Source organism: Marmota monax, unplaced genomic scaffold (assembly GCF_021218885.2).
Source record: "Marmota monax isolate L192 unplaced genomic scaffold, Marmota_monax_Labrador192_F-V1.1 WCK01_AAM20220418_F8-fsc00123, whole genome shotgun sequence".
In the NCBI taxonomy this organism is placed as follows: Eukaryota; Metazoa; Chordata; class Mammalia; order Rodentia; family Sciuridae; genus Marmota; species Marmota monax.
In genome coordinates this window covers 3,034,337-3,039,808 of record NW_026692159.1, presented here as the reverse complement: position 1 = coordinate 3,039,808, position 5,472 = coordinate 3,034,337, and the positions used below count along the sequence as shown (strand labels likewise).

The window sequence follows — 5,472 nt, the reverse complement described above, 5'->3', positions numbered from 1 at the left end:
ACCCTTATTTCTTGTAACCCATAATATTTTAGAAACCTAGAGTTTGCTTAAAAAGATTTGAGTGCTTTCTAAACCTGAAACCCCTCATACAAAGACAGCTCTCATTGCTGTTCAGGAGGGTACATGTGAAATCATCAGAAGAGGGGTGTTACTAGTCAGTTGTGAGAGACAACAGGCACTTAGCTTACCTCCAAGGGTCCTTGGTACACTTCAGGGCCCCAAACACATGACCTAGCAAACTAGAAGATGGTTAAGTGGGAAGAGGTGAAATCCAGGCCATGTAAATGTGGTAATTAAGGAAGCGAAATGAGATCTTGCACTGACAAGCACTGAAGAAGCCAAAGCCTCCCTGCTGAAGTGAGATGTGTGTTCAATTTGAGGAAAAAATAACTTTAACTTCAGCTCAAGGTTTTATGAAGCCTCTCTTTACTCACAAATGCCAATATGTTTTTATAATTTTACCCATTTTCCATTTTATTTCTCCTTTCTATTTCTTCTCTTCTCTTCCTCATCTGTGGCATTTTCCTTTCTACAACTTTATTGTTTCTCCTCTTCTCTGAGTCAGCTTTGACACTGACCTGAAGCACCAAACAATTTAGCCAAATTGGGAGTAGTCCAATAAAAGTAGTCCCTGACCTCAGAAATTCAGAATGACCGTCAGTACACATATTGTGTATGACTAAACATGTTATGAGAAAACATTGAAGATGTGTTCCCTGAGTCTTCTAGAAAAACTTGACTACTCCATGCCCAGAGCCATGCCTCCTCATACAAACACAGGTTCTTTATCAGATAAGAACCAAGCATTCCTAATTTCTGAAATAGTGTCATTACTAGTGCCAAGATGTCAATGGATAATCTGGTGAAACAGCCTGAGATTCCTGAATCTGCTGAGTTCTCCTGTTCTTATTTCAAACATTATTTCCCCAGGGATAACCTTGGACAATTTTTTTCTCTGGACCTCAATTTTCTTATGTAAATTAAGGGAATTATCAGGGAAAGAAAGTAATTTTCAATTCCCTTGGCAATTACCACTAATTGGAAGTGGTTTTTCAAGTCACTGTGTTCAGAAAGATTCTAAATATACTGGTTCATTCTGGTTCAATGTTGTCACTGGACTTGGTCATAATTGCACTGTATCATAATAGCTAAGAGCAGTGATTAAGAACACTGGATATGGAGTCAACTCTTGCACTTACCGATTACATACCATTAGCATATTACTTAATATCTCTAAGCTTCAATTGCTTTACCTGTAAAAGAAGAATAATGCCTACCTTATAGAATTGCTATAAGAAATGGATTAGATAATTCATATAACATTAATAGTAGATTAGCTTTATAGTGTAAACACATAATATGTATGGTAAATTATCTTCATGGTTGTCAGCTCACTTTTAAGCCTATAGAAATAAATAGCAAAATATTTGCCATAGGCAGGGGATCAGAGAGTGATACTTTACCAGTACCATACCTAGACTGGTTATTTTCTAAGGTGCTCTACAACTCTTGAGTTATGTTTTAGTAGATACCAAAACAATATAGATTATGTGATCCAGAAAGCTAGATGAAATTTATGGTAAAAGTAAGTGAAACATTGACAGCTTCCCTTAGTTGGCTGTATCAATTCAGTTTGTTATCCAACAAGAAAAAGTTTCAACCAGGAGAGGAAAAACAGGGAATTACATTAAACTAGTGTATTTGTAATCAATTTATTATATTGTCTTTCTTGTCTAATAAATCTAGTATTTTTGAAGTTTTAGTGAAGTTATTAATTCCATTCAAACAATTCCAACTCTTCTATAGATTATCATAGTCACTTGAGATATAAATTCATATAAATGTGGTATTTGGACCTACACAGCACAGAATCTGAACACACATTCTAGTGTAGTTATTGAGTTTTTCTGCTTGACTTCATATATTTAACAAATTGGTCATTTATTCTCTATGGTATAACAGCAATTACCTGTAGCCAGTTCACCTCTTTAAGGTGGGTACATGGACAATTGTACTCCCAAGTTACCATGGAGTAAGGTGGGGCAATTTGATCAAATTTGTTCAATTAAACATGAGTGGAAACAATTTATATCACTTCTCCTCTAAGGTAATTAAGATTAGAAAAAATATCTGTTTTGTTTTTCATTCCCTGACATTGGTATTCTGAAATCCCCCAGTTGAAATAGTGGCATTGCAAGATGGCAGAACATCCAGTGAACTGTGAACCTCCCCAAAATCCCCCATCTCATTGACTTTGTATCAGGCATGTAGAATGAGCAAAATATAACCCATGGTTGTGTTAAATGATGGAGATTTTTTTATATTGTTACTGAAGCTTAGTGCAGAATACACTTACCATTTTTTTTTTGTAATGGTCTCCAACTGTAAGAGATTGTTCTCCCCTATGCATATTAGCTTTCTTCTCTCTCACTTTTTTTTTTTGGTACTGAACCCAGGGGCACTTAACCAATGAGCCACATCCCCAGTCCTTTTTGTATTTTATTTAGAGACAGGGTGTAGTTATGTTGCTTAGGTCCTCGCTAAGTTGCTGAGGCTGACTTTGAACTCACAATCCTCAGCCTCCTGAACTGCTGGGATTACAGGTGTGCACCATCGTGCCCAGCCAACCTTTCTTTTTTCTAAGGTGAGAATGCCTCCCTTAAACCAAGGCCCACAACTCTTAGAGATGGCACACAACTAAGTAAAGGGAGTACAGGGGAGAACCTCTGCCTTACAACCATACCTCTGGCTCTTAGAAAAAGTGTGTTTTTCTATGGCTCTCTCCCAATATGTGATGGCATGTGCACTCAGATCTATTGTACTCCTTTTTACACTTGGGGAACCTGCACCTCCCTTGAGAAGCAGAAACTCAACCCTTCAGACCAAGGCACTTGACACCCTGAAACGCTCTACCTGGATAGGATGCAAGAGAAGGAGAATGCTCAGCTGGGTAGCATTTTCTGGGGTCCCCAGTGCTTACACCAGGGATCAGGGTCAATTTTTCCTTTGGTAACAGGGACTGAACCCATGGGTGCTTAGCCAATGAGCCACATCCCCAACCCTCTTTTGTCTTTCATCTAGACACACAGTCTCACTGAGTTGCTTACAGCCTCGCCAAGTTGCAAGGCTGGCTTTGAAATCCCAATCTTCCTCCCTCAGCCTCCTAAACTGCTGGGATTACAAGCATATGCCACTGCTCCCAGCATTCTTTTCTTTTAACCAAATATTTTGGATAGAATAACATTAAAATATTATTTATTAAAGATAAGACATAAACATAGACCAAGAAAATTTTAGTAAGATAACCAATTTTTTCTACATGCTATAGATGTTTTATATGCAGAAATGCTTTTACATAATTTTGCAGCTTGTCTGCTAATACTAGTAAATTGTATGAATTACTTTCAGCATATTTAATACTCAAATGGGCACATTTTGTTTTATGATACATAAAGCCAATTCTTCAAACACTTTCCAAAGAAAACGTGCTATTTTACTCACTTTTAGAGTGGAGATATACCTATGTTGATAACCGAGGGGTTGATTATTAGAAGTTGACTTAGGGATATAACACAATGTCTCAAATCTATAGATCATAACCAAATCCAAATTTATTTAGCATATTACTATGCATAATATCCATATTACATAGTGTGCATCATATTACTATGCATTTCAATAAACTGTAATTCAGTCCCCAGTATTCATAAAGTAGTACAAGTATTCATTCATAATTAGAATATTTCTGAGTACTCAGAACCTTCAATCACACTTTTGCAAAACAGGGACATAAATGTGTGAATAATTTGCACATGCTGAATAAATTTAGAAATATATGGGTTTTCTATATGCTGAAAAGTGAAATGATAAAATTTTTAAATGTTTACATTTACCTTGATTTTGCATATGCTTAGAATTTCAATATATAAAATTTTGTTGTTTTCTTTTATATTTATTTATTTCAGACATCAGGTGAAAATATACTGACATAAAATCATCCTTCAGATGGATATTGAAGCATTCAATAATACACTTATGTATTTTGCTTCTCAGTACCACCACATGATTGATTATTCAGAGACATCTGTGTAATTGGTAACATCCTAAACTTTCATATTCAACTCATGAACCTTACAATGAATATAGCTGTGTATATGTGACAAGAAGCTAGAAAACAATTCTAAGTCAAGCTTCTACCTTTATTAAAACTGATTTTGCTTTATATCAAAGAAAATTTTTTGTTAACAGGTTTACAGTTTGCCTGGTACCTGCCCCCTCATAAAATGTGTTATCAGCCCTGAATCCAATAATTTCCAAACTTCACATGGCTCTCCATTAACAACTTGTGAAATATCCAAGCACCTCATCACACCATCCAAATTCTTCTCAGGCTGTATGGTTGACTATCCCTCCAGGCTCAACTACTATTCTGTCCCAGTTGAACATCCCTTGGGAAGTTTATCAAAGAGTAATCCACAACCTTATTCTATAAAACTCAGCTTAGATGGCAGCTCCTAAGAGAAGCTTTATATGAATTCCCTTTTTCTCTTCTGTGTTCCAGTTCCTAAAAGCAATCCTGGATTTGATTGTATGAGGCAGTGAGTAGTGAGTGGGATTGGGCCTTACTTACCATTTGGTAGCTATAGCTTGAAACCCCACAGCCAATAGTATGCTCCTGCCAGATCATACCAACTGCTGAGAACTAATTTTGTGCATTTCTTCCCAACTCTAAATACAGTGATAGCACTTTGGTGGTTACCTTGATGGTTTAAAATCAGCCATAGTGGCAGAAAATGTTACACAAATCGGTAAAGGGTACAAATATATTTTTTTTCAAAGAGGTAGTTTTGTCCATTTACTATCACACCATTACAGAATGTTTGTTTGCCTTGGAAAAGTGGCCAATTGTGAAAAAATACCATTAATTCAAGCAAATGAGTCCACTGAAATACATTAAGATTTGAAAAAAAACAACAACTCTTTTCTTCATTAAAATATGATGCTTGTGCTTGTTTTGGCAGCACATATACTAAAATTGGAAAAATATAGAGAAGATTAGTATGGTCCCCACACAAGGATGAGATGCAAATTCATGAAAAAGGAAATATGTTGCTTTCCCTTTCACAATTTCATGAATGTTTTTAGGAGGATGTAAAGTTTTTGTCAGTAATAATTGCCTAAAAATTTGAGTAACTGATGATGCTATGCATACCAAGTATGGTAATTTTGTCAATTTAGTCATCCTAGTAACTGTATCAAAATAGTTGTATAGAAATTCCATAAATGTTAGCATGCATTTTGGTGAGGAAAAGTTTTTAAAACAAGTGGGAAAGTGCATTCATTTAATCTTACCAAGACTCAATCAGTCTATATATAGTCAGCTATTTTTTTAAATGTGCTCCACAGAAATGTTTCAGTCCAATAGGTCTACCCAATAGCCATTTGTACAGATCTTGAAATGCCCATATTTTT

The 5,472-nt window shown here is 35.8% G+C and overlaps 1 non-coding gene across 1 annotated transcript; it reads left to right on the top strand.

The window, feature by feature from the left end:
• The first annotated feature begins 5,005 nt into the window (after positions 1-5,005).
• LOC124076356 (U6 spliceosomal RNA) lies at positions 5,006-5,112 on the top strand. Its single transcript, XR_006846324.1, has one exon. It is a non-coding gene; the product is annotated as a U6 spliceosomal RNA (small nuclear RNA).
• The last annotated feature ends 360 nt before the right edge of the window (positions 5,113-5,472 follow it).